Source organism: Equus przewalskii, chromosome 17, assembly GCF_037783145.1.
Source record: "Equus przewalskii isolate Varuska chromosome 17, EquPr2, whole genome shotgun sequence".
Lineage (NCBI taxonomy): Eukaryota > Metazoa > Chordata > Mammalia > Perissodactyla > Equidae > Equus > Equus przewalskii.
The window spans coordinates 30,387,189-30,414,587 of NC_091847.1; the positions used below are offsets into that span (position 1 = coordinate 30,387,189).

Below are 27,399 nucleotides of genomic sequence, written 5' to 3' on the forward strand. Positions count from 1 at the left end.
CTGTTTTATAGGGAAATATTTGATATGACTCCTCAGAATGAACCCCTTCTTTTCTTTGGTTAAAACCAAGGAAGAAGAAAGGGAAAGTTTACCTTTTCTCTAGTTTTAGTATACTTATTTGAGGTACTCTTGGCTCTATAACTTGAGAAAACAGTTGTGTCTCCTTTTCTTCAACATCACTCTTAAATAACAATTTTCAGTTGTCATTCACAGTATTTATAGAGCGTTATGTTAAGCCCAGTTGAGAATACAAGTTAACTGTAAGGTCTGGTTGAATGGACAGTTACCATGTAGGTAAGGCAGTTAGTTATGAGAAATGATAAGAACTTATGGAAAGCTCAGTGCCTTAGGACTGAAAAGATTGATAAATCTGAGTAATAGGAAAAACATTCCTAATGAGAGTTCAGGACAAATTCAAATCATTAAAATTTGATTATAGTATGACACCATGAAGCATTTTGTAAAATCCATCCCTTTACTCGATTTCTACCAGAGAAAACCTAGGCATAAAATCTGTAAATTGTTCAATTCATGAAAGCTATCAAATATATCCTAAAGTTGTTTTAGTATTCTGTTATTTTTTATGTCTACTGTATCTGTAATTATGTCCCCTTTTCATTTATAATGTCTTTTGTTTGTTTTCTTCATCAGTCTGGCTAGAGATTGGTTTACATTATTATCTTTATCATTTCTCTTTCTTCTTTCTTATATTTACTCTGTTTTTTCTCACTTCTTTGAAACATCGGATTGATTTTTAATCTATACTTTAATTCTATAAATGCATTTGAGGCAATGCCTTTATTACTGTTAATTAAGCAGGATTTTTGAAACCAGGTTAATTAAGGTATAATTTACATAAAGTAAAATCACCTTTTTAGTCTACAGTTCTGAGTTTAGGTGATTGCACACATTCATTTAACCAGCACTGTAGTCAAAATATAGAATTTCCATCACCCACAAAAATTTCCTTGTACCTCTTTGTAGTCAACCCCTCTCCTCAACTCCAGTCCCCTGGCAACCAGTGGCTTGTTTTCACTCCATATAGTTTTGCCTTTTCCAGAATGTCATATAAATATAATCATACCATGTATAGCCTTTTGATTGTCTTCTTTCATGTAACATAATGCATTTGAGATTCGTCTGTATTCATTAAGTGAATCAGTAGTTCATTATGATTAGAGGTCTGGTCTATATGATTCTGAATCTTTTATACTTTTTGAGGTTTAGTATGTCATCATTTTTCATGAATGTTCTCATGTGCTTGAAAGGATTCCCTATTTTTTGGTGCAGGGTTCTATATATAGCTGTTGTTAGAAAAGCTTTTTAATTGTATTCTTCAAATCTTCTATGTTCTTTCTTTCTTTTGGCTAGTACTTGCATCAAATATCGTTTCCATTCTTTCTTATTTTCATACCACTGAATCATTTGGTTCTAGGGGTGGCTTAACTCAGCGTTCTAAAACTGGATTCATTTTTCTAATTCCATTGTGATAGTATTTTTCTTTCTAAAAGCTAATTTAATGTATTTGTATTCATTGTAGTCAAGACACATTTGGACTCATTTTTACCATTTTATTTTGATTTTGTTTAATTTTTCTTTCCTTTTTCCTCCTTTCATGCCATCTATTGAACTGATATTTCTTCTGCTTTTTTTTTCTTCTCTGCTGGTTTGGAAGCTATAAATTTATGTTTCTAGCCTATTAATCATTACCCATTAATTTTTAATATACTATAGTATTTTCTCACAGAGTTTAAAATCATTTATAGTGTATCCTCTCCCTAAATATTCTTTGCACATTTTATCTGCCATCTTTCTTAATAATTTTGTCTAGAATTGTAATTCCACCTTTGTGTTTTGTTGGTTGTATTTTAAAAGAAGTATTAATTTGATTTCTATATTCACAATTATCTCTTATGTCCCATACCTTCCCTCAATGTTCAGTTTTCTTCTTGCTATAAGTAATTTCAACAAACATGTCTAGCAGATAAACTAGTTGTTATAGGCCTAAAAATATCTTTATCCCTACTTAATGGTAGTTTAGCTAGTTTTAAATGTTTAGGTTGCAGTTATTTTTCCCTCAGTTCTTTGAAGATATTATTCTAATATTTTCCAGCGTATTTTGATACAAATAGGAAGTCTGCCGTTTAATTATTGTTACTTTGCAGATAATCTTTTTTTCTCTCTGATAGTATTAAGATTTTCTTATTAACTTTGATTTTTGCACTTACTCTATGGACGATTGAGGTGTGGATTTGTTTTTATTTGTCTTTCTGTAAATTTAGTGATGATGATGTTTTTGATCTTAGATATCATATTGATTAGTACTGGAAATATCTCAGACATTATATATCCAAACGTTGCTTATCTGCCGTGCCTTCTGTATTCTATTTCTGAAATTCCTGTTTTGATGTCTGTTAAAGCCTCTATCCTCCATGACTGTTCACTGCTGTTTCACAGTTTTCATCTCTTTGTGCCTCTGTATTTCATTCTTGATGAATTCCTGAATCCTATTTTCCAGTTTACTGTCTTTTCTACTGTATCCAGTCTAGAATTTCTACTGTCTACTAGGGTTTTCCTTTTCAATAAATATTATTTTCATTTCCAACAACTTTGTTGTATTTTTTCATATACATCTATTCTTGTCTTTTCTTTTGATTTTGTTTCATAGTTTCTTGTTCTTTGAAACAGAGAAATCTCTAAAATATGTACTCCTGGTGCCACCTTGACCAGAAGTCCTGTCAATGTAGTTTTCACATAAGAATTTGGAAATTGGGATATGAATCTTTTTTCAAAGCCATCATCTTTGAGATAGATGTATCACCAATTCATATTTCAGGGCTGTGACTTCTAGACTAAAATTAGATATATTCACATTGTGGCATTGATGTTTACTTGCTGTGTGACTCAACCTTTCGAAGCCTTTTGTTTCCTTATCTGTATTTCTGAATTTCTATCTACCTCATAGATAAATGTAAAAGATTAAAGATGATAATATATAAAATGTTAGCGTACGTAATATGTGACTGGTAGTAAGCCCTCAATGAATGTTAGCTATTATTTGTATAGTGGAGTTGCATGATATGCACATTTAATTGTAAAAATTCACCTGTATTCATTCTTTTGTGAAATACACGTAGCATAAAATTGTATTTTAGGTATTACCTAGTATATGTGACATATTAATTTGTACTTTGAAATTAAATATTACTGGGGTTGTTAAACTCCTCACACTATATGTTTTACATTTGATGGGTGATTTAAATGATCTTCAAAGGTAATTTTGACCACTGGATATTTTTTCCTTGCAGACCAACTTTAAGACTTAACCTTCTCATCAGATATAACTATCATTAGTTATCTATACACTAGTCATGTGTGTATTTATGACAGACATTAATAATTATGTATAGCTGGGCTATAATAGAAAATCATTTGGTCTCAGAATCAGGAGATCTGGATTCAACACTGGCCTCTGCCAATCTCTGGAGGTGGGATCTTATCCAATCACCTCACCTCTCTGAACCTCAGTTTCTTAATTTGTAAAACAGAGATGATAATACCCACATACCAGAGTGTTTGTAAAGATTGAATGAAATAAGGTATGAGAATACAATCTATAAACTGTAAATCACCCTAGAAATATAAGCTGTGATTGCTTGTCTTGATTACAGCAGCTTTTATAGAGCTCATATGGAGAGCAGGAAACCCCGAGTCTATAAAGTTTGTTTCACTTGCAATCCATCCTGCACTTTTTGTAATACGGAAAAACTCTCAGTGAGGATTCTGTGAAGAATGACTCTTCAGGGATGGCAGTGAAGTAGATATACACTATCCAGTATTTGTATTTGATGGTTGGACTGCAAGGCCAAAACTTTAGAATCCTTTGCCCTTTCAAACACAGCATACAATATTTAGTTCTTAGCAATTTGAAGCAGAAATCAAGGAATCCTAATTTTAGTTCTGAAGTCAGTTGAGCAGGCATTTCCTTCCCTATTCAGATAAAATTATTATATACCTTTAATATATATATTAAATGTGCTGAACAAATCTAACTGAGCTGTTTATCCTTAGTTGATAGCTCTATTTTAAGTCACCAGAAATGTGTTCCCCCACCTAAGTCCCCAGTACAGTTTTTCCCTTCCTTCTCTAGACTCAAATGTAGCAGAAACTACTCTAAGTGGAACATGCTTTGTTCTTGCTGGAACAGAACAAAGGTTAAAATAAAATTGCTGCTCCTAGGAGCCAAATAAAAGGTTAGCACATAAACTTATAGCTCCATTCAGTTGTCTTTTAACTCCTTTCTTTCTTAACTGTCTTCTTAACTTCTCACCATGGCTCAAAAATGAAAACAATATTAAAAGTATTCATTGAATATCTTGCTTCCTGGTCACACTCCTGGTCAAATCTATTACTAGTTTCTTGTGCATCCTTCTGGTGTTTGTCTTTACACACAAACGTAACACATAGATAGATATAGATACAGATATATTCTCACCTTTCTTACACAAGTGGAGGCATGCTATATATATTGTTCTACACTTAGCTTTTTTTACTGAACAGTTTATCTTGATGTTTTGTTTTGTTTTTGTGTTTATTTTAATGTCAGTACTTAGAGGGCTTTTCCATTCCTGTTTGGAGCCATATGGTATTCCTTTGGAAGTATGTACCATAGTTTAATCAGCCTCTTGTGGAGGAACACTTCAGTCAATTTCAGTCTTGTGCTCATATAAACACTGCTACAGTGAAAAACTTTGAATATTGTCATTTTGTACATGTGTAGGATATCTATAGGATATATTTATTTTCAGAGTAGGATTACTGGGTCAAAGAGTAAATGCATTTTTTAAAACATTTCTTGTTTTCTACCACTTCAAAACAACAATGAGTACAGGCATCGGGAGTAGAGTCTGGGTGAAACTGTGCAGACAGGCCTGCATTTGCTCTGGGCTTCACTCCCTTTCCATGTGGCTTTGGGCAAGTCTCTTCCCCTGTCATGGAGGCTTGGTGTACTCCTCTGCAAAGACTGGAGACTAGTCTGTATCTCAATTGGGTGATCATAAAATTAGATGAGATAATGGATGGAAATTGTCAGCACCACTCACCTTTAATGTGTTGTGATTATTAACCTGAAAATGGCCGCAACCCTGATGCCCACATGCTAGGGTCACTTGCTTTTTGTTTTTTAATCATAATACAATAAAATTGACTTTTTCTGTCTTTTTATGTACTGTTCTATAAATTTTAACACATGCATAGATTTGTGTAACTACTGCCAGAATCAGGATATAAAATAATAAATGCATTTTTAATTTTAATCAGTATTGGCCAGTTGCTCTCCATAAAGGTTGTACACCATCACTGGACTCCCCCCACCAATATATGAGTGACTTTTTCTCACAGTCTTGGCAGAAGATAGAGTTGACTGTTTGCTGTGATTGTTTGTTGTTATAGCATTCCCCATGCAGAGGCGTACGCAGTGGACTAGGGCTGCAGCAGCTGTCTGGTTCTTCTTCTCTTGATTAAAGTTGCTTAAGCCTACAATCTGAAGCTTAAACAGAAAAATAAATACTAAACTGAGGCCTCATATTTTAATCACATTTTAAAGCAGCTACTTTTCGCATCTGCTCCTGAAACAGATAGCTCAGTTTACAGCACTCTGTCATTCCAAATAACTAAGGGATAACTGAAGGAAAGCAGAAAAAGTAGTCTGGATTGTAGCTGTGTATCTTTGAGATGGTAATTGTTCTTCACTAAATGTTCACAAGTTTGGATACACGTATAACTTCTTTTTTTTCGTTTACCTCCTACCCCATGTCAAAACGTTTGGAAATGAAAGCATGAGTAAAAATGTCTTATAATTTTGTATTTCCAATTGTATACTTACTCAAAGTAAGAATGGTGTTGGTTAATAGGACTGACATGAGAAAACTGGACTAAAGTGTTTGAAACATTTTCTTTCTTTACCGTAAATGTAAATCAGCCATACATAACCAAAATAGCATTGCTTTATGCTTGGTTTGTCAACCACTGGCCTACAGGCCAGATTCAGCCAGTGGACTTACATCATTTGTATCATATAATCTTTCAAAATCGGGAAATTTTACATTAAAATTCAAATTTCTGGCTTCACTTGAATAATCAGACTATCTGGCCACAATTGCCCATAGCAACTGTTGATTGGGGCGTACACTCTAATTCACTACATTCTGGTACCTGGCCTCTTCACTCATTTTTTCCTACTTATTCTTCGGAATACTATATTACTTAGTTAAAGTTATCATAAATTTTAACATCAGCAAATACTTGTTTTTATTACCAGTGTTTCAGGTTTCCACGTAGTATTTAGCAATAATATTTCAGTAAAAAAATGTACAGTTATTATGATTAAAGTATTCTTACAAACATGGAATCTGACATTTGGTTTAATGGTTGGACTACTTAACATAGAGTTTTTTTTCTCCTTTTGATAAATAAACATATTTTCTTTCCATCTTCGAAAACTATCATTGACTTTTATCATTTTCCAAATGAGTCTTGCTTTTTTTTATGTGATAAATTGATTATTCCATACCCATGTCATTTGACTTTTAATATATATCTTTTAAAAACCTTAGTTGCTGAGAGATGTTACAGCAAAGTTAATCAGAGTTATGATCATATTTCTTCTGCATTTCGATCCCTGAGCTGATGAGCTGACTTACCATATAACTTCTCATTGACTTTAATCTTCCAGACTTTGCAGACCTCTGTTTATTTAGGTGAGCTTTAATCACTTGTTCACCCAACACCCTATACTCGCTCCATTGAAATCTCTCATGGTCTAAACAAAGATTGAAGCGGATGGACATTGCTTTCTTTGTGAACAGTGTACCAGAACTATGGAATGCTTTGTTTATGAGCATGTTTAATTAAGATCCATATCTGTATTAAAAAGAAATTAATCTGGTTGCAATTATTTTTAAGAGTCAAGATGCTTTTTATTACTAGTCCTCTGTTGTTATTGCTGTTATCTAAGAATAGTTGGTACCAGGACAAGGAATCTAAATGAAATAGGAACTAAAAATTCATGGTAAGTAGTGAGGGCATGGGAGTAGAAAGGGAAGTTTTAGTAGGACTGTATTATGAAAAGTATTAAACCAAAGGCTATTTAAATAAGGTTATAATTGTAACTGTGGGAATAATGAAAATCAACAAAGAATGAATGACATTTTTATTTTCTTTTTTGGAATTTCTAACATAATTGATAACACAATATGACATCCTGCCCTTAATGTGTAACTTTCTAGAGTGCTTTTAAAGAGGTTCCTTTTTTGCAAAAATATTCACAGGGTTGTTTCCAGTTTTCCCAATGGTCTCTCCAATCCTGTGATATTCAAATTATTCTCCTTTGGAGCACCCATTGAATCTCATAATCCTTGCTGATTTTCTCTATTTCACGTTTTAACTGGTCTAACTAGCTTTATGTGTGATTTGGGTAGTATTTAAATATCACTTTCAGTAATCTCATAAAATCTTAGATTTTTCCCAATATTGACTTTGAGTCAATTTCACTATATTATTTATAGCCATAAATAGCATCCCAAAGGACAGATACATTTACAACATCAAATGATTAAAGAAAGACCAACCAACAAAATTTTTGTCGTAATGTAAGGACAGGCTCTTTAGTGTTGATCAGGGAAGAATATTTGAGTAGGGAACATTTAAATGAGTGCTGCATGCATTAGTCAGTATTTTATGCTGTGAGAACTTTTCCTTGGGTGATGAATATTCAGATAATGGGAACTCCCTGTTTTGTCCTTTTAGTCTTCTGGATGTGGAACTGTGGCTTTCTGGGTGGGCAGATTCTGAGGCTTTTCGAGTTTAATGTAAGAGTTTCCCCATTTACATAAACTAATCAACTTGACATTTTTTAAAAGTACTCACAAAAATGTGTGTGTGTATAAACTTCAGACTTTGGAAAAAAGTGAATTAATTTCTTCAAAGTAATAATATGGAAATTCATTCTTAGCATTGTCTAAACTGGATTCCCAGTGTTGATAGTGGTATTTATTTAGCATGAATAATATTCTACTAGTCAAGAAAGATATTTTTCTATGTAACAGATATTAGACAAAAGAATGTGGTACCACTTGACTCATTATTTCATTACAGAATGCCCCAAGCACAAATCCATCCCAGGGAAAAGAAAACCTTGATGACAGGACTAGATGAACCACAAGTGCAATTAACAACTCCTACAGGGATGACTTTAGTGCAATCTATCACAAGCTAGTGAGTCTTGAAGTAAAAATAATAAAAAGAATAAACAGCAGTCTAGAAATGGGAGATATTAATGGTTAAATGTTATAAACACTAATTAAATATCAGAATATTTAAAATTCTGACATTTATTGTTCAAAGACTTTTGAATAACATTAAGACAGATTTTTCTAGGTTTCCTATATATGTGGTAAGTTCTGTAATTAGAAAATAAATCTTATGACCTGAGGTGATTTCTCTCTCCTCTGAACTTCTAGAAGCTTCATTCTCCATATTGCTTTTTATGACAAATAATTTTGTACCAATCTTGAAAAACTCTTCTGCTATTTTCTGAAACTTAATCTCACATTGCTGTTGAACTGTTTTTGTGCTTATACCTTTCCAGTCAAGCTATAAGCTTCTTATAATCCATCATACTCTCCAACTGCTACTATAGTGCCTTGTTAATAGTAGACATGGCCAAAATATTTATTTGATCTGACTGATAACCCCATTATTTTTCACAATAAGAAAAATTAACTTGACTCCTATTTAATATGTGATACACTACTCTCGCAAAACTATTCAAAGCCATTATAGCAAATATTAACCATTACCCCTCTTACTAAACTTATAATGAGTTCTTCTTCCAATATAGGTTGTAAGTGGAATTTCAGATTCATACTATAAAGACTTTTCTAAGATGATAGCTCATGAGGGTGAGATGACATATTCATGAAGGTATTCAGAAACAGATCCTTAAATTGCTGATGGATGTAAATTAGTACAACTCTTGGAAAGCAATTAAGATATATATGTATACCAGAAGCCTAAAGATATTATTATTGTTTGACCCAATTTCTAAAAATCTATTCTAAAGAAGTTTAGAAAAAGCATTATCCCAAGGAAACTTTGAAACATTTTTTAAAGTAACTAAATTTGGAAAAAACCTAAATGATAAACAATAGTGAATGGTAACAAGCCAATTACAGTGCAGTAATACAATGTTATTATGCATAGTGTTTGCAAAGAATTTGTTGAAACATGGACTTTTTTGTTAAAAATGTATAAAATTTAAGTACAGTATTATCACTGCTTTACCAAAAAAAGCATAGGGAAGAAAGTCTGGAAGAAGATATGCAAAAAAATCAACAGATTAACAGTGATTTGTTTTTGAGTGGTAAAACTGTTTTCTTTCTCATTTGTATTCTCTAATAATCCTGTAAAAATCATGTATTATTTTTAGAATGGGAAAAACAAGCTGCTTTTTTTTTAATCTAAGAAACAATGCTTAAATCATATTTCTCTTGGGAAAGACATACTTTTTAAAAATGAGAACTCTGCCTTTTAACAGTTTTTAGGAACTTCAAAATAGAAAAGGCGAACTAGAACTACTTTAAAGTACTGAGGACCTCATCACATTCACAGTCACACTGCCGTGACTCTCTCTCCTTCTAGATGAAAGAGGCCTCAATACAAATCCTGAGTCTCCTTTCCAGACCCTAACGGGCCTCTCTTGACTCATCAGAAACCAAGCTGAATGCCTATTCATTTCATGTGGCAACCCCAAACTCCTGCTCTTGCTACCCGTTATTTGCTCTTCATTTCCTTCTGAGACCCAATAGAACGGCTCCTCGTAACTTTGACCTAATTACGTGTGCTGAGTTCTATCTCATATTTTAAGGAAAGATTAGTGAACCACCAAAATAAAGCTTTACTTCAATTTGAAACAGATTACTCCTTGATCTCTCTCATGTATTTTTTTAATGTCACTGGCTTGGATTGTCTAAACCTCTCTGACACAAAACTTCATTTTCTGAAACCCACTTCATGGCAAAGTTCTAGCTCAGGCATTGTTTATAGTCTGCACACAATAGTATAGTTGGGCTATTGACTTTTTAAACTATGTATAACAGCTTTATTGACATATAATTCATAAATCATACAATCTACCCATTTATAGTGTATCAGTGCTTTTCAACATATTCACACGGTTGTGCACCCTTCACCACAATCAACTTTAAAACATTTTCCTCACCCCCAAAAGATATCTGTACCCAGTAGCAATAACTCCTCATTTCCTCTCAAGTTCTGTTGTGGCTTCACCCCACCTGAGGCAACCACTAATGTGCTTTTTCTCTATATAGATTTTCCTATTCTAGATATTTCTTATAAATGAAATCATACACTATGTGGTCTTTTGGCATTGGTTTCTCTTTTTTTGTATTGAGTTCATAATAGTTTACATCATTGCAAAATTTCAGTTGTACATTATTTCTTGTCTGTCACCACACAAGTACTCCCCTTCACCCCCTGTACCCACCCCCCACTCTCCTTCCCCTGGTAACCAGTGAACTGTTTTCTTTGTCCATGTGTTTGTTTATATTCCACATATGAGTGAAATCATCTGGTGTTTGTCTCTCTCAGTCTGGCTTATTTTGCTTAGCATAATTCCCTCCAAGTCTATCCATGTTGTTGCAAATGGAATGATTTTGTCTTTTTTATGGCTGAGTAGTATTCCATTGTAAATATATACCACCACATCTTCTTTATCCAATCATCAGTCAATGGGCACTTGGATTGTTTCCATGTCCCAGAGTTCCCTTAGTCTGTTCATGTTCTTTTTAATTCTTTTTTCTTTTATCTGTTCAGCTTGGGTGATTTCCTCTAGTCTTTTGTCCAGCTTGCCAATCCGTTCTTCTGTATCATCTACTCTGCTATTGAGTCCCTCTGGTGAATTTTTCATTTCCAGTATTGTATTCTTCATCTCCGATTGGTTCTTTTTGATATTTTCCAATTCTTTGTTGATGTTCTCACTATGCTGTCTCTCTGGCCAGCTGGTTGTAATGCTCAGCTGCGTGTGGCTGCTGTGGACCCTTCAGTTAGTTTCTCAGGTTTGGGGAGCCCCAGCACAGTTGGCTGCAAGGTCTGATAGCACATTCCTGTTGCAGTTTTTCTGCTAAGTGCGTAGGCCTCCAGCATGGCTGGTTGCTAGGCTCAAGGGCTTACAATTTCCATAGGCCTCCAACCTGTTTTCAGCTTTTTCAGGATTGCAGTTGACCATGGCTGGGCCTCAGGCTTGGGAGTAACCCAGTTGCTTCAGGCTTTGGAAGGTGATGCCAGTCCCCTGTGTGGTTCTTTGAGAAGCACAGGTTTTCTCCCTCTGATAAGCCCCACACCCCACAGGTCCACACCCACCATCAACACAGTCCTGGCCTGTGCACATGTCCCAACCCCCTGGAGCGGACCCAGTCACCCCACTACACACAGTCCCCACACAGTCCACCAAGGGCCCACATGCTCAGCCCTTTCCTCATGCCCTCCCTGCCTGACAGAGGTGGACCCACTCGCCTACCTGCAGAGGATCCAGGCACCCAGTCCTTATAGGCGGAAAAGTTGCCTGAGGATTTACTGTTGGATAGAGCCAGTCCCTAGAGTGGGCAACTTAGTAAATGTTTTTAATGTTCATTCATTTTGTAACATATATCCTTACTTCATTCCTTTTTATTGCTTAATAATGTTCCATTTATGGACATATGAATTTTATGTTCCATTCATCAGTTGATGAACATTTAGATTTTTCTTCTTTTTAGCTGTTATGAATAATGCTGCTATGAACATTTGTATACAAGTTTTTGTGTGAATATATGTTTTCATTGCTCTTTGATATATAACTAAGTGTGGAATTATTGACTCATATGGTATCTCTATATTTAACATTAGATTACTGTCACACTGTTTTCCAAAGTGGCTGCACCATTTTACAGTCTACCAGAAGTATTTAAGTGTTTCAATTTCTTCACATCTTTGCTATTCTGTTTTATTTTATTACAATCATCCTAATGGATGTAAAGTGATACCTGATTGTAGTGTTGAAATATGTATCTCTAATGTCAAATGATGTTGAGAATCTTTTCATGTGCTTATTGACCAGTTTTATATCTTCTTGAGGAAATGTCTATTCAGATGCTTTGCCTATTTTTAATTGGGTTGTCTTTTTATTATTGTTTTAAGGATTCGTTATATATTCTAAACACAAGCCTATTTCTCTGAAGCACAAAAGTTTTAATTTTGATGATGTACAGCTTATCTATTTTTTCTTTTGTTACTTGTGATTTTGGTGTCATATCTATGAAGACTTTGGCTAACCTAAGATCATGAAGATTTATTTCTTTGTTTTCTTCTAGGAGTTTTGTACATTTAGCTTTTACAGTTAGGTCTATGATCTATTTCGAGTTAATTTTTCTGAGGAATGGGGAATGGAATATGAGGAATGTGCCTAACTTAATTTTTTAAAAAAATACGAATATCCATTTGTCATAGCACCATTTATTTAAAAGAAAATTCTTTTCCCCAGTGAATTGTCTTAGCACCCTTGTTGAAAATCAATTGACTATAAATGTCAGGGGGTTTTTTTGGATTTTCAGTTCTATTCCATTGACCTATATGTTTATCTTTATGCCAGTACCATATTGTCTTAACTACTGTAGCTTTGAGATGTTTGAAATAAGGAAGTATGAGTCCTCCAACTTTGTTATTGATTTTCAAGATTTTTTGTTCTGGCTATTCTGAGTCCCTTGACTGTCCAGATAAATTTTAAGTTCAGGTTGTCAATTTCTACAGAGGAGCCAGCTGTGATTTTGAGAGGAATTCCATTTAATCTAAAGATCAATTTGGGGTATTCTTCTATCTAACAATATTAAGGCTCGTGTTCATCCATGAAAATGAGATGTCTTTCCATTTACTTGTCTTAATTTTTTCAACGATGTTTAGAATGTAAGTTTGTACTTCTTTTGATAAATTTATTACTGAATATTTTATTCATTTGATCCAATTTTAAATGGAGTTGCTTCTTAATTTTGTTTCAGAATGTTCATTGCTATTACAGAGAAATACAACTGATTTTTGTATATTGGTCTTTTATGCTGTAACCTTGATGAACTCATTTATTAATTTTTAGAGTTCCTTAGAGAATTCCTTTAGATTTTCTGTATACAAGATCATATCATCTGAAATAGAGATAGTTTTACTTTTTCCCATACTATACGCCTTTTATTTCCTCTTCTTGCCTAGTTTCCCAGGCTACAACCTCTACAACAATGTTGAATAGAAGTGGTGAGAGTGAACATCATTTGTCTTTCATGCTGACATGGTTTTTGTCTTTATTCTATTGATAATGCGTATTACAATTATTGATTTTTGGATGTTAAACCAACCCTACATTCCTGGGATAAATTCCACATAGTCATGGTATATGATCCTTTTCGTATTGCTGGATTTGGTTTGCTACTATTTAGTTGATGATGTTTGTGTCTATATTCATCAGAGATATTGATCTGTAGTTTTCTTTTTCTTGTGATGTTTTTGTTTCATTTTTGTATCAGAGTAATAATGGCTTCAGAATCAGTTGAGAAGTGTTCTCTCCTCTTCTGTTTTTTGAAAGCACTTTTGAAAAATTGATGTTAATTGTTCTTTAAATGTTTAATTGTTCTTTAAATGTTTGATAGAATTCACCAGTGAAGGCATCTGGCTGTAGGCTTTATTTGTGGGAAGTGGTTTGTTTTACTTTGTTTTGTTGTTTTTTAGGACTTAATTTTTTTATAGCAGTTTTAGGTTCACAGCAAAATTGAGGGGAAGGTACAGAGATTTCCCATATATTCCCTGTCCCTGTAGATGCCTAGCCTCCCCCAGTATTGAGATGTCCCATCAGAGTGTTACATTTGTTGCAATTGATGAATGTATATTGACACATGTGTAGGAAGTTTTTAAATTACTAATTCAATCTTTTTACTTGTTGTAGGTCTTTTCATATTTTCTGTTTCTTCTTGAGTCAGGTTTGGTAGTTTATGTCTCTTAGGAATTTGTCCATATCATCTAAGTTACCTAATTTTTTGACTTTTTATTCCCTTATTCTCTTTTTTTTCCTACAGGTCAGTAATAACGTCCTCTCCTTCATTTCTGATATTGGTAATTTGAGTCTTCTTTCTTTTTTCTTGGTAGTCCTGCTTAAAGGTTTGTGAATTTTATTGATCTTTTCAAAGAACCAGATTTTAGTTTTATTGGTGTTCTAATCTCCATTTCATTTATTTTCACTTTAGTTTTTATTGTCTCCTTCCTTCTGCTTTCTTTCAGTTTACTTTCTCTTATTGTCCCAGTGTCTTAAGGTGGAAGGTTAGGTTATTAATTTCACATCTTCTTCTGTGTTAAATATAGGTGCTTAGAGTCATAATTCCCTCTAAGCACTGCTTTAGCTTCATCCCATATGTTTTATTATGTTGTTTAGTTTCATTCATCTTAGAGTTTCTAAAATTCCTTTTGATTTCTTTTTTGATCCATTGGTTATTGAAGAATGTGTTGTTAATATCTACATATTTTTTAATTTCCTAAATTTCTTTCTGTTGATTTCTAGTTTGATGGCATTATGACTGGAGAACAGTTTGTATGATTTCAGTCCTTTTAAATTTATTGCAACTTTTTTATTCCCTAGATATGGTCTGTTCTGGATAATGTTCCATGTGCACTTGAAATATGTATTCTAATATTGTTGAGTAGAGTGTTTTATGGATGTCTGTTAAGTATAGTTAGTTGGCTTATGGTGTCTTTTATTTCCTTGCTGATCTCCTGCCTAGTTGTTCTACCCATTAATGAAAGTGGGATATTGAAGACTCCAACTATTATTGTTGAATTGTCATTTCTCCCTTCAATTCTGTCAACTATATCTCATGTATTTTGAGGCTCTGTTGTTAAGTATATATATATTTATAATTATTACATCTTTCCAATGGATTGACTTTAATCATTATAAAATGTCCCTTTTTATCTCTCATGTCTAGTTTTGTTTTCAAATCTGTTTTATCCAGCTTTCTTAAGGTTGCTGTTTGCATGATCTATGCCTTTCCGTTTCATAAATTTCGACCTATTTGTATCTTTGGATCTAAACTGTCACCTGTAGCATATATTGGATATTCTTTTTTGAATCTAGTCAGTCTCTGCCTTTTGATGGATTTGACAGTCAGTCTCTGCTTTTTGATATATTGTTTAATCCTTTCACTTTTATTCTTATTGATATATTTAGATTTATGTCTGGCATTTCATTCTTTGTTTTCAATATTTCTCGTATCTTTTTTGTTCCTCTATTCTCCTTTTACTGCTTTCTTTTGAATTAAGTTGAATATTTTTTCATGTGCTATGTTAGTTCTTGTAATGATTTTTTTCACCATGTTTTTTGGTTATTTTCTTACTGATTGCTCTAGGCTGTACCATATACATCTTAACTTATCTGATTCTACTTCAGATTCATACTAACTTAATTCCAGTGAGAGAAAAATATTATTTCTGTATAGCTCTATTTCCTCTTCTCCCTTTTTGTGCTATTATTGTTATGTACTTATATCTATATGGATTGTGAACCTAAGAATACATTGTTCTAATTATTAGTTTGTGTTCTAATTATTAGTTCTAATTATTAGTTTGTGAAAAGAGAGCAAGTACATATTTATAGAGTTGGCTATATTAGCCTTCTTGTTTACCATTTTTTTTTTCTTAAGTTTGGCACCTGAGCTAACATCTGTTTCCAATCTTTTTTTTCTTGTTCTTCTCCCAAAGCCCCCCAGTACATAGCTGTATATTAGCTGTATATTCTAGTTGCAGGTCCTTGTAGTTATGGTATGTAGGACACCACCACAGCATGGCCTGATGAGCGGTGGTAGGTCTGTGCCCAGGATCTAAACTGGTGAAACCCTGTGCCACCAAAGTAGAGTGTGCAAACTTAACCACTTGGCCACAGAGCTAGCCCCTTGTTTACCATTTCTGGTTCTCTAGTTTTTGATCGACAGATGTTTGGGGATTTTTTCTGTTAGCACTTTGATTATGTCATCCCACTGCCTTCTGGCCTTCATTGTTTCTTGAGAGTGATCTTCTGAATTTAGTCATGTGCCACATAACATTTTGGTCAACAGTGGACTGCATATATGACAGTGATCGCATAAGATTGGTACCATAAAGCCTAGATGTGTAGTAGTCTATACCATCTAGGTTTTTGTAAATACACTCTATGATGTTCGCACAATGAAAAAATTGCCTAACAATGCATTTCACAGAATGTATCCCTCTCGTTAAGTGATGTATGACTGGATTGGGTTTCCCTTCTATGTGATGAGTCCTTTTTTTCTTACTGCTTTCAAAGTTTGTCTTTGTCTCTGTCTTAAACATTTTTAGTATAAGATATCTGAGTGTTTATTTCTTTGTGTCATTAATTCCATCAAATTTAGGAAGTTTCCAGCCATTATTTCTTTGAATATTGTTTCTAATTCTTTCTCTTCTCCTTCTGGTACTCCCAATTATGCATATGTTACTGTGTTTAATGGTGTCACACATTTCTCTGAGGCTCTATTCATTTTTCATTATTTTTCTCTATTCTTCAGAATTGCATGATCTTTGTTGGTCTATCTTCACGTTCATTGATTCTTTCTTCTGCCAGTTGAAGTCTACAATGGGGCCCTCTAGTGAGTTTTTAATTCAGTCATTATACTTTTCAACTCCAGAATATCCATTTGGTTCTTTTTTTATATATAATTTCTCTTTATTAATATTCTGTATTTGTTAAAACATTGTCATCATACTTTGCTTTAGTTCTTTGAGCATATTTAGAATGACTCCTTTGAAGTCCTTGTTTTCTGACATCTGAGCTCCCTCACAGGCAATTTCTGTTCACTTTTTTTCCTGTGCATGTGTCATTCTTTCTTGTTTTTTGCATGTCTTGTAATTTTTTTATTGAAAACTGGACATTTTATGTAGTATATTATATCAACTCTTGATACTAATCCTCTCTCACAGGACTTTTGTTATTGTTTGTTTGTTTGTTTAATACTTAGCTGAACTATTTAGTGAAGTCTGTTTCCCCCACTGTGTTAAGTGTCTGATAATACTTCTCAGAGAGTTCAGACCCCTATGCACATGGTCATCCTGGAATGACAGAAGTTATATCAGAACTCTCTTTGACTGTCTCTTTCCCTGATCTCTGATATGCTCTCTGCTTCTGGTGGTATCTCACATGTCTGTTAAGCTCCACTGATTGCCAACGGAATGCTCTATTGTTTTTGATAAGGCCCAAAGACACAAATTGCTCCACAGTCTCATCCAATTAATTTGTGGCCCCTTTGCTAGAATAGGTTTTAAAGTCATTCTGTGAAGTTTCTTCTAACGCCTTAAAGACTCTTCTTAGCTCTCTTTCCTTAGTTTTCTCTGGTAAATACCCTCCATTTTCTTGAATTATTTTTCTGTTTTGTTTAATAACTGATAAATCTAGTCATTTCCTATTGTTCACTAATGTGGCGTGCCATTTAGCTTCTCTCTTGTGGAGTTATTAGCCTCCTCTTCTCACTTAACAGCAGAATCTCCATTGTTTCAAGAGCACCCTTAAGCTTGAACTTTCCCACACTCTGTTCTACATAAAGTCAGTTCTTTTGGGGAGATCTTTGGAGCTCTCTGTTTTTATGTTTTATGGCCTGCCTCTCCCACTGAGCAGAATCTCTGAGCCACTGCTCTGAAGCTAAGGGCAGGGTCAGTGGCCCACTTTTTTTGGAGTGACACTCCTGTTTTATGAGCAGGGCAATTGGCAGGGCAGGAGTCCTTCATCTTCTTGGCTTTCCTCTGCTGGTGTGGAACTTTTGCCCTAAGGCTGAGCTAAGTCAAGGATGATTGGGGCCCCAGTGTTCTCAGCCTACCTTACCTGGAGTAAAACTTATGCTCTTTAGGAAAGGGCTGGGTACAGGAAGGGAGCCTCTGACCTCTCAGCTGTACTTGCTGGAATTTAGTCTCTGCAGCCCATAGCTGGGGTGATGAGCAATGTTGATGATTTGGGAGGTACCATAGCCCTTGACTGGGAGCTGGGAGCCCTTGACCACACCCACCTGGAGTGGAACCTCTGTCTTGCTGAGCTGGTGGACAGGAGTAAGGGAAAGAGTGGGTCATGACTCAAGTGCCACAGAACATCACTGTTCTTACCAAGATATAGTAGATTATCTTGCATAAATGTTTCTTTATTTGCTTTGTACCCTTAGAACAATTTCCAGAAATTTTAAATGATTTTGTTTTTATAGTTTTTGCAGTCACAGTTGTTTCACTGGTGAGCTCCTCACTCTTCATCCATTCCAGAAGTGGATCTGGGCCATTAACTTTTGGATGGTATCCCATCAACCTATCTGTTCTTTTCAAAAGGATCTTTATTACTCTGTGATTTGTAATTTATCAATATATTGGTTATAGTTTTAGAAATGAGCGTCATGATACCACACACCGCTTTGTATACTACATGTCAATGAATGACAGCATCCCCAAATAATAATATGTGTGTAGACTTAGAGCCAACATGTATGGATAGGTGCAACCTAACTTAAGACCCCTGTTTATATAAATGATACTTTGTAGGTTATATGCAAGGAAAGGGAATAAGCAATTCTGGATCATAGCCAATCTCATTTTTTGTCACGTTACTGCCTCCATCCATACTCAGTGTGACAAAGCTGGAAAGTGGAAAGTTTCCCTTTACTCTATCCCCCACTTAACCCAAGACAGACCAGGACAGGCCCTCCTTCCTTCTCCAGCAACCATTCCCTTTCCAGAGCTTCTCTGGCAAAAAGTGAGCTTTCCTCTGTCCTCTGCTTAAAGAACTTTTTCTAAAGTTCTTTAGAATTTTAAAAGTTCTAAAGTTAAACTTTAAGAGTTTAAAGAGTTAAAGAGTTTTAAGAGTTCTTGCTTTTCCCCACTTAGTTTCTATTGACTACTAATCCTTTATTCTAATTTTCCCCCCAAAAAACAGGAGGAAAAGATCTTCTGGATCTATTGCTTGATTAAGCCTTCAGGCAAATACATGCAAGACATATAAATAAGGCTCAGTTTTATTCCATTTTGGGAGGGATGTTTGTTCTATTTTGTTTAATAACCAATATCCAGTCATTTCCTATTGTCCACTGAAGTATTATATTTCATCCATGTGCAGGGTTAATAAGTTTCTATGTTGTACCATTCCCATTTTCAAAAATGTCTGGTGGCCGATAGAATAATCTTTCCTGTTTGCCCACAGTTTACCTGTCTTGCCTTATCTCTGATCTTCTTCCTATGCTCCACTTATACTGGGTCAACTTGTTACTTCCTCCAAGCATATCATTTATTTCACATGTCCGTGCTTTTGCTATCAGAGATGCTTAAAGTGATTGCAACAATATCTTAATAGTAATGTGAGATGCCAGGGCCCCAATCCACTCGTATTGAATCAGAATCTTCATCTGTGATGATTTTTTTGACAGCTCCCCAGTTGATTCTGCAACTACTTAAGAACCATTGCTATTCTCTTTTCTCTCCCTGCAGCATCCTCCCTATCACTTGCTTTCACTTTGCCTCATAAAATCTTGCTCAGCAAAAGCCAAAAAACAAGAGAGAGAGAAAGACACTCAACTAAAATATTACCTTCTCTAAAAAGTTTTCCTCACTTCTGTCTCCATTCTTAATCTAGTGGATGTGTGTTGTTGTTGGCTAACTAGTACCAGAACCTTCTTTCGGTGTGTAGGGGGTCCCCTACCTTCTGAATGAGAGAGAGTTCCTACCTTAGAAGCTCAAAATGCCAACTACTTACTTTCTCAGTCTCCCTCACACATTGAGCATGAGTCCATAAACAAGACTCTGCCAATCAGGCATGCACACCACAGTCTTTGAAGCAAAATCTAGAGACATGAAAAAAACAGAGACCACAGACATCATTTCTGGAAAAGGCGGTAGTAGTAGCAGCAACAGCTACTTCCAGTTTCCAAATATAACAGAAAAGTTATTCTGGTGGCAGCATCCAGCTTGCAGCTTCCATGCAGGAGCATTGCACACTGCAGCTTCTTTTCCTGGCTGAGTAGCCTCCAAAGCTGAATCTAAAGCTTGCTTTCTTTTAATAAATTTATTTTCTGCTGAAATTATACTGAGTTGGTTTCTATTATTGGTAGCTAAGATGCGAGGGTACCAAATAGAATAATCAGCTCTCTGTACCTTCCATAGCACTTCATTCACAGGCCAATACGGCAATAAATAATACTGTTGTATAGTTAATTGCCAGTAGAATAGGGGTTAACTCTGCCAAAAGGGAAGGAAAGAACATTCTAAGCAGGAAGCCATGTAGATGGAAGGAACATAGAGAATACCAGAGCCTGAAGTGTCCAGAAGATGAAGTGAGCTAATTGGTGAAGGGTGTAAATGGTTAGAAAGTTGCTAGAGAAATTAAGTAACTGGATCATACCAGCTCTACAAGACCATGTGAAGACATTTTTATTTTTATATTAGGAACAATGTAAAGCTGTTGAAAGTTTTTAATTGGCAGATGTTATGCTCAGATTTGTATTTTGAAAAACATTACTTTGACTGTGGCATGAAGACTAAATTGGAAGTGAGGAAACACTGGTGATTTTACTTGGATTTGAGCTTTACTCATAAAATTAAGATGTTCTATATAGTTCCAAACCGAACCCTGCCTCCTGGCCATGTCCTCCTGATAATCTTAATTTTTCCTTTTGTAGCAATCTAGAGTGAAGACCTCCTCTCTCCCACCAGACAGCCCTTTAACCTTTGAAGCTAACTAAGGTGCAGAACAGGCCAGGGCAATATGTTTTCCACGTTTCTTGCTATTATTAATAGCTACTGCTAATAAATACACTTACATTTTTATGAAATCCATTTACTTTCAGAAGGATGTATAACGTAGATTAGATTCTTTTGATATCCAGGTATTAAAGCAGTTCTGGTTTTTTGTTTTGTTTTTTTTTGAAGAGTTGGAGTAGCTTTTGTTTTATTTTTTTAAAACTGAAAATGACAACTAAAAAAAATATACACATGCTAATAATGTATCTTCATATTATATTATGTATTATATATATAGTTATGTCTTTATTTCAAGTTATTCAAAACTAAAATTACATTTGAAGATACTATTTGTCTTTTTAGTTGTTTTCAGAGCATGAAATAATGATTGCAGATAACCAGATTGCACATGGCCAGCCAAATAATTAGAGCTGCTACTGATTTTAATAAGTGCGACCTTCTGAATTTTACCAAATCCCCCAAATCATTACAAAAGGCATTCAGTGGTAAATCAAACAAACAATTTGCTTTTTCATTCATTAGTAGAGTCAAAGGTCTTTAAGTTTCTGAAGAACAAATTTACCCTTCCAGAAAGTCTTTAAAGCATAGTTATAAAAGCAATACCCCAAACAAAGGCAAGGCATTTGGTGGCTAATATATGCAAAGTTGGCGGGAAGAAGTCTGTAAGGCCACCATTAGGCCAGCCTGCTTACCACAACAGCACAGCAGGGGCAAGGGGAGGAATTAGAGGTTGAAGGCAGAGACAAAGTTTTCCAAGTTTCAGACTATTACTTTATGTAAATGATTTTATTTGCTATTGTTGACCTTATTGGTCCACATCATTTCTTGGTTATTTTAACTAACAAAGAAAAGTGTAGAATTTGATTCAGACAAATGAAAGAATATATTTGTGCAAACTATATTTAAGGAAATATGTTGAACCATATGAAATCGTCATTTTTGTTAAGTCAAAAATGATTGAATACGGGCAATTTCATATGATTTAATTTAATAAAAACTATCCATGCAGTGTAATGTACCATAATATACAGCATATCATTGACTTTGCTTATACTGAGTATGTTTGGATACATTTTTCTCCATTTTTTGTTATCAATAATTGATTGTAACCGAAAATATTTACTTATATCAAATAGATATAATCTTATTAGGTGCGAGAAACACTTGCTGTGGACATTTTTAAAAGAGATTATCAAACTCAAAACAGACTTTTTAATAGTAAGGAAGGGGCAACAGGGTAATATAGAGGAGCAAAAATATTCCTTCTGCCCTTCAAGGTTCTTTGGCTGGTCTAATAATCAAAGTGACACAAGAGAAGTTAACAGGAGAAAAACAAATTTATTTACTTATATACAGGGGCCCCATAAGAATATGAGACGCACAGGTAGTCAGGCAGTTGAGGCTTGAAAGCTATCCTGAGCAAAGGAGAAGGGGGGTAGTGGTCTGGTACTTCAAAGGGGAGGAAAACAATTTACAAGAAGTTGAGAATAGCAAATATTTGGTAAACAAATGCTTGCCATTCCATGCAGAGAAAAAGGGACACAGAGAGGGCTTTGAACAAGCAGGCCTTGCTAAGATCCCCCAGTCTTTGGGACAGAGCAAATCTTAAAGCAGATATACAATGCATGCTCAAGGGTCACGTCAGGCCCTTTTGGAAAAGCAAGGTCAGGCCGAATTTGCTTTACACCAAATGGCTTCCTCATATACTCCAGTATATCCTATTGCTTGCCATTTGTTTACCAAGGCATACCTCGGAGATATAGCAGGTTCAGTTCTAAGACCACCACAATAAAGCAAGTCATATGAATTTTTGATTTCCCACTACATATAAACGTGATGTTTACAATATATCGTAGTCTATTAAGTGTGCAGTAGCATTATGTCTAAAAAGCAATATACATGCCTTAATTAAAACACACTTTATTGCTTAAAAATGCTAACCATCATCTGAGTCTTCAGTGAATCCTAATCTTTTTGCTCACAGACTGTCTTGCCTGGATGTTGATGGCTGCTGATTGATCAGGGTGGTGGTTGCTGAAGGGTGGGGTGACTGGTGATTTCTTAAAATAAGACAACAGTGTATCAGTTAGCTATTCCTTTCACGGACTATTTCTTCGTAGCGTGCAACGCTGTTCAATAGTATTTTACCCACAGTAGAACTTCTTTAAAAAATGGAGTCAGTCCTCTCAAACCCTGCCATTGCTTCGTCAACTAAGTTTATGTACTATTCTAAACCCTTTGTTGTCCTTTCACCAATCTTTGCAACATCTTAACCAGGAGTATATTCTGTCTCAAGGAACCACTTTCTTTGCTCATCCATAAGAAGCAACTCCTGGGCCAGCCATGGTGGCCTAGTGGTTAGGTTTGGCATGCTCCACTTGAGCAGCCCGGGTTCGGTTCCTGGCCATGGACCTACACCACTTGCCTGTCAGTGGCTATTCTGTGGCAGCAGCTCACATACATAAAGAACAAAAAGAGGAAGATTGGCAGCAGATGTTAGCTCAGGGCTAATCTTCCTCAGGGAGAAAAGAAAGAGAAAAGCAACTCATCATCCATTACTGGTTTGTTTTTTTTTTTGAGGAAGATTAGCCCTGAGCTAACATCTGCTGCCAATCCTCCTCTTTTTTCCTGAGGAAGACTGGCCCTGTGCCAACATCTGTGCCCATCTTCCTCTAGTTTATATGTGGGACACCTGCCACAGCATGGCGTGACAAGCGCTGCATAGGTCCGCACCTGGGATCTGAACCGGCAAACCCTGGGCCACTGAAGTGGAACGTGCAAACTTAACTGTTGGACCATCAGGCTGGCCCCACTCATCTGTTAGTTTTATTGTGAGACTGCAGCAGTTCAGTCATATCTTCATGCTGCACTTCTAATTCTAGATCTCTTGCTATTTCTACCACACCAGCAGTTACTTCCTCCAATGAAGTCTTGAACCCCTCAAGGTCATTCATGAGTTTGGAATCAACTTCTTCCAAACTCCTGTTAATGTTGATGTTTTGAGCTCTTCCCATGAATCACACATATTCTTAATGGCATCTAGAATAGTGAATACTTTCCAGAAGGTTTTCAATCAACTTTGCCCAGGTCCATCACAAGAATCACTATCTCTGGCAACTATAGCCTTATGAAATGTACTTCTTAAATAAGAAGACTTGAAAGTCAAAATGACTCCTTGATCCATGGGCTGCAGAATGGATGTTGTGTTAGCAGGCATGAAAACAGCATTAATCTCATTGTACATCATCAAAGCTCTTGGGTGACCAGGTGTATTGTCAAGGAGCAGTAATATTTTGAAAGGAGTCTTTTTTTCTGAGCAGTAGGTCTCAACAGTGGGCTGAAAATATTCAGTAAACCCTGTTGTGAACAGATGTGCTGTCATCCAGGCTATGTTGTTCCATTTATAGAGCACAGGCAGAGTAGATTTAGCATAATTCTTAAGGACCCCAGGATTTTCAGAATGGTAAATGAGCATTAGCTTCAACTTAAAGTCACCAGCTGCGTTTGCCTCCAGCAAGATAGTCAGCCTGTTCTTTAAATCTTTGAAGCCAGGCATAGACTTCTCCTCTCTAGCTATGAAAGTCCTGGATGGCATCTTCTTTCAGTATAAGGGTGTTTTATCTACGTTGAACATCTGTTGTTTAGTGTAGCCGCTTTCAGTAATTATCTTAGTGAGATCTACTGGGTAACTTGCTACAGCTTCTACATCAATACTGGCTGCTTCACCTTTCACTTTTATGTTATGGAGATGGCTTCTGTCTTTAAACCTCGTGAATCAACCTCTGCCAGCTTCCAGCTTTTCTTCTGCAGCTTCCTCACCTTTCCCAGCCTTCATAGAATTGAAGAGAGTTAAGGCCTTGCTCTGGATTAGGCTTTGGCTTACAGGAATGTTGTGAGTGGTCTGATCTATCTAGACTGCTAAAATTTTATCCATATCAGCAATAAGGCTGTTTCTCTTTCTTATCATTTATGTGTTCACTGGAGTAGCATTTTTAATTTCCTTCAAGAACGTTTCCTTTGCATTCACAATTTGGCTAACTATTTGGTGCAAGAGGCCTAGCTTTCAGCCTATTTCAACTTTTGGCATGTCTTCCTTACTAAACTTAATCATTTCTAGCTTTTGATTTAAAGTGAGAGACATGTGACTCTTCCCTTCACTTGAACACTTAGAGGCCGTCATCGGGTTACTTATTGGCCTAATTTCAATATTATTGTGTCTCAAGGAATTGGGAGGCTCCAAGAGAGGGAGAGAGATGGGGGAACAGCCAGTTGGTGGAGCAGTTGGAACACACAATATTTATGAATTAAGTTTGCTATCTTATATGGGCATGTTTCATGTCACCCCAAAGTAATTACAATAGAAAAATCAAAGGTCACTGATCACAGATCCCCGTAACAAGTGAAATAATAATGAAAAAGTTTGAAATATTGTGAGAATTACCAAAATGTGACACGCAGACATGAAGTAAACAAATGCTCTTGGAAAAATTGTACTGGTAGACTTGCTCAATGCAGAGTTACCACAAACCTTCAATTTATAAAAAACACAATGTCTGCTGCTGCCAGCCCCATGGTGTAGCAAGTCAGTTCAGCACTCGACACTTCAGCAGCCCGGGTTCTCAAGTTCAGATCCCAGGCACACACCTGTGCCACTCATCAAGTCATGCTGTGGATGCGACCCACGCACAAAATAGAAGAAGACGGGCACAGATGTTAGCTCAGGACCACTCCTCCGCAAGCAAAAAGAGGAAGATTGGCAACAGATGTCAGCTTAGGGACAAATCGTCCTCACGAAAAAAAAAACACCACAATATTGCAAAGAACAATAAAGCGAAGCACAGTGAAGTGAAGCATGCCTGTATTAACTCATTTAATTGTCACAGCACTCCAGTGAAGCAGCTAGTATTATCATTATCCCCATTATACAGAGGAGGAAGTAGAAATACAAAACAGTTAAGTAATTTGTACAAAGTCACACAACTAGTTAAGTATCTGAACCAATATTTAAACCAAGCATTCTGGCACCAGAGTTGGTCCTTAACCAACAGTAAACTCCTCTCATATAAGGAAAGTCTAGTGTCACTGAATCAATTATTATATATAGCAGTGGTTGTAATGTTAGTTAAAATAACTAAATTCCTTAATGGAGCTTGTTAAGCTTCTTTCCATTCTAGTAGCTACCGTTCTGGACTGTTGCAATAGTTCTCTAGCTAGGATACAGATTTCTAATCTTCTCCCCAATCTAGGCCAGCCAGCATCCTGCTGGTAGATTAATATAAGTAAATCATCACTTTAATCCTGTTACTACCTGGTTCACATCCCCTTCATGACTCTACATTTCCGCTGCCAGCAAGGGATGTAAAAGAACAACCACTAGCATCTGGTAGTATAGCTGAAAGCACCTCACCACAAGCTCAACATTTCTTTGAAATCTCTTGCTTTATCTTAAAAATTCACACAAATTTTAATTCCCACTCCATAATTCATCTGTTTTAATATAAAAATGTTTAAAATTAGATATCACTTGGGGCCGGCCTGGTGGCATAGTGGTTAAGTTTGTGTGCTCTGCTTTGGTGGCCCAGGATTCACAGGTTTGGATCCCGGGCATGGACCTGGCACCGCTGATCAAGGCATGCTGTGGAGGTATCCCACATAAAATAGAGCAAGGTTGGCACAAATGTTAACTCAGCGACAATCTTCCTCAAGCGAAAAGAGGAAGATTGGCAACAGATGTTAGCTCAGGGCCAGTCTTCCTCACTAAAAAAAAAAAAGGATACCACTTAAATTACTTAATTCTTTAAATTTTAAGATAAAATTGATGAGTCAGAAGGATACTTCATGTTTATCCTGGGCTTCCTAGTGTCACATTAGGGATACATACTCCTGCTTGAAGAGTCCAGGTGTACAGAATAGATTTTAGGAGCCTTTGCTGCATATTTAATACTCTCAGTTATCTGGCCCCATTCCAATTTTCCCACCTTATGACTTGCTATTTCCCTGCATTAACCCTCTTTTAAATCCATCCATTTACCCATCCACAATTATTTACCACATACCGGCTGCATACCAGACACTGCCTCCAATAGATGTCTTGCACTGTATACCACCCATATCTTGGCTCTCGTCCTTTCAAACTTGGTTGGAATACCTTCTCTCCTCACTTCTCTTAAAGTGCTAAACTTTCAAGATGTAATTCAAATACTTGCTTTTCCAGACTACCCCAGTCAGGACTCTGAACTCCTGTAACACTTATTTGATGCTTATTATATAATATGTTACATTTTTTTATATTTATATGGCTAGATCTTACTCATAAATTGTTTAAGTAAGATTTGAACATGCAAAGAAGAGAAAAAAGGACATTTCGGGCAGTGGACATGGTGTCTACAAAGGCACAGGACTGTGAAGTAGCACGGAGCATTCCGGTAAATGCTAGGTTGTTTAGAATACAGTCATGCACCACATAATGACATTTCAGTCAATAACGGACTATATATACGACAGTGGTCCCATAAGGATGGT

The 27,399-nt window shown here is 35.8% G+C and overlaps 1 protein-coding gene across 27 annotated transcripts in view; it reads left to right on the forward strand.

Annotated features, from left to right (window-relative positions):
• The window catches only part of MBD5 (methyl-CpG binding domain protein 5), a 423,339-nt gene that overhangs the window by 255,019 nt on the left and 140,921 nt on the right, over nt 1–27,399 (forward strand). The window contains exon 1 of one of the 27 annotated variants that reach the window (XM_070579644.1): nt 14,177–14,208. The exons of the other annotated variants lie outside the window; for them this stretch is intronic. The gene's annotated coding sequence lies outside the window, so the exon portion shown is untranslated. Of the gene's footprint in view, nt 1–14,176; nt 14,209–27,399 lie in introns of those variants that run through there. 27 annotated transcript variants of the gene reach the window in all.